The sequence below is a fragment of the Rhagoletis pomonella genome, unplaced genomic scaffold, assembly GCF_013731165.1.
Source record: "Rhagoletis pomonella isolate Grant_MI unplaced genomic scaffold, Rhpom_1.0 Rhpom_scaffold_00006, whole genome shotgun sequence".
NCBI classification, from domain to species: Eukaryota; Metazoa; Arthropoda; class Insecta; order Diptera; family Tephritidae; genus Rhagoletis; species Rhagoletis pomonella.
This window is the reverse complement of record NW_023458560.1, coordinates 28,298,306-28,301,697: the sequence shown is the minus strand read 5'-3', so window position 1 is coordinate 28,301,697 and position 3,392 is coordinate 28,298,306.

Here is a 3,392-nt window from a genome sequence, read left to right as displayed (position 1 = left end):
TATGTAAATTTAAACACTTTACTTATCTAAGGACAAATGTGAAGGTGTAGATGAAGAAACTAATAAACGTAAAGGTAGATTAGATAGATAGATAGATAGGTCGGCCTCTGTGGTGTAGTGGTAAGCAGTGCGCGCTTTCACTCATCAGCACCTGGGTTCAAAGCCTGGTCAAAGCAACATCGCAAAAAATATAGAAAAAGGTTTTTTCTTAACAGCGGTCGTCCCTCGGCAGGCAATGGCAAACCTCCGAGTGTATTTCTGCCATGAAAAACGGCTTCTCATAAAAATACAATCGCCGTTCGGAGTCGGCGTAAAACTGTAGGTCCCTTCGCCTTGAGGCGCACACCTCAAATCGGAGGAGAAGCTCGGCCAAACACTAACATATGTGTAAGCGCCAATCTATTATTATTATTATTATTAGGATAGATGGGGATGAGAATACCGATAAAAGTAAGGATGAAGTTAGAGGAAGAAAGATTAATACAAAGGTAACTACAAAGAAAAGGATACATATAACTAGAGACGCAGAGAACTATTTCGGGATTTAAGAGATTTTCGGTTTTCTCGGAACTTATCGATATAAAAATTTATATTTTTTATCGATTTTGTTACCTATATTAATCGATTTTGTTATCGATATTAATCGATTTTGTTATGGATATTTATCGATTTTGTTATCGATATTTTTTATTGATTTTGTTACCGATTATGTTATCGTTATCTATCAATTTTGTCATTGATAATTTTATCAACTTTGTAATCGATATTTATCGATTATATATATATATATTTTATTTATTTATATATATATATATATATATCCGAACTCTCAATATAAAAATTAATATCAGTGGCAACCCTTTTGAAAAATATCTGAATCAAAGAATGTTTTCATTCTAATGAAGCTTTTAAAAAAAAAAAATTTTGTTTGTTATGCATCTCGTAATATTTCCTTTAATTTAAAATTTTCAATCTTAACTTTTTAGATTGGTCAATGAAAAACATTTCTAAAGCAGGGGTCACACGATTTGTACCTTTTTTCAATTTGGCAGTCACAGAGTGGTGTTGTGCAAATATTTTTATCATGAATGAGTTTAGCTCAATAAAAGATTTTCCAAACAACCCCTCTCTGCAACTGTCAACATGTACAAATGTGCGATCCCTGCTTAGGTCAAGGATTTCTTAAAAACATTTTGTTTGATACTAAAACTGTAATATTTCATGTTTTTACCACTTAAGTTAATACAAATTTTCCGGCAGGTGGCAATACTCTTTGAAAATATTTTCTAAAGTAAGCTTTCTGAAACCACCCTATTTTGACACCCTTATTTCACGCTTTATGTAACTTATCAATTTTGTTCAATTAAATGCTTGAGGCCTATCTGTCCAAGAAACTGTTTAAAATCGCTTAAAGAGTACCATTTGCAAGTTCACTATAGCTTGGCGCACCCGTTACTCAGGAGTATCGGGGTTGCTGATTACGAACCATGGCGTATGAGTAACATTCCAATCTCGTCGAGGTAGCTCATACGTCATGTACGTACATACGTTCGATTTTAACTTTTTCGTGATAAATGGCAGAACCCATATTGAAAAGCCATTTTGAATTCCTAAAATATTATATCAGATTCATATTTTAACCGATTTCGATTTTTTGTCCGCCATCTAGAATTTTTTCATATCAGCGATCCCGATAACCAATTCTGAGTGAATCCGATAAATTTTTTAAAAATCTTCCGCCAAACTGGATCCGGCATCTTTAATATCGGAATTTATTTGATACATTATAAATTTGTGAGTCCCTTGACACGCTTTACGTTAATTTCTATCGCAAAGAATTTTGGGTACATCTTCGGTCCGTTTGACATGTAACGTCCCATATACATAAATACAAGTAGCATTGGTCTTTATTCCCGAGTGAGCTTAAAATACCAAAAGTGGTATTTTTAGGATTTTCGTGCTTCTCGGGACTATATCCAGATTTTCAACTATTTGGGGCTTTTTGAACTACTTCGGCATTTTTGGGACTATTTCGCTACTTTCGAGAATTCTTCGGGATTTTCGGGACTATTCCGGAATTTTCGAGATATTTCGGAATTCTCGAGACTATTTTGAGATTTCTGCAACTGCTGCAGGGCTATCGGGGCTATTTCGTCATTCTTGTCACTATTTCTGTATTTTCGAGATTACTGCGTATTCTCGGGACAATTTTTGATCTTTGGGACTACTTCGCGACTTTGGTGACTGTTTCGGGATGTTTAGGAATAAAACTTACCTATGATTTGCTTCGCTGAGCTGAGATTAGGTGGGGAGAGTTTTTTTTACTTGAGTATCTAGCGGCTACTAAATACCTAAGTATTATTTATTTAATTATTTAGACATCTCCAAATGCTAAGTATTTAGTATACAAACTGGTACTTAAAATACAAAAGCAAGTGCTTAAGTAGTATGGCATTATTATTACCGCCGAAGGTAGAAAGTAAGCAAATAATTGATCTAAGCAATTAGCGGCAAAGAAATATGCGATTTAAACTTTGTCGCCATTACCACAAACTCGTTGGCATGTCAAGTCCTTTCTGCTCTTCGCTTAACCTCTTCCCATCCGCAACTAATTATGTATTACAAAAGTGCACATTTTCAGTTTAACATTGTAACATTCAATCAATGGCTTGGAAACTTTCCACCAAGACGCGCCATTAATCCAATGAAATGCCTTTTACGCTCTCCATTTTAACGATGCATCAGTTGTGCGCTTTCTTTTCCACTCACTCACTCCCCCAATGCTATTTTAGTGGTTTGCCATTGCGACTATAAATATTTTCGCCTGGCACACCCACCCACAGTCCAAAGCAGCGAACTGCTCAGCCAACAAACTTTACAGCTCACTTGGCATAATCCCCAGCGAGTGTCTTTGTGCGCATACCTTTAGGTATAGATGTATGTATGTACCTGAGATGCTTTGTATGTACCTGAGATGCGTAATAAATTTTCCGTTTGCGTAATGTTGGGATATTGAAGAGTTTGTGTGTAATGAATTCCGATTTTTCTCTTGCAAATAATCACGTTATTTATTTTTGCTTACATACATATTCGTACCTTAACATAACTTTGATACTCAAAAGCTCACTTGTACTTGTGCGTTTGTCCGTCATAAATTTTCCTATAGCAGCATTTCCAATAATCATAAGTGCATACCTTTACTGCTTTTCATACTCCGTATTTTCTTTATTTACAATTGTTTGTTTTCTTTTGTTATTACAGCTTACCTGCGGGTTCAATTAAATCGAGACGAAATTATATTTTATGAATATTTGAGGGCAAAGTATTATGCCAGAGAAACTCTTAACAAGCCCCACAGAAATCCCACACGAAAAGTTCTGTAATGCTTGTGT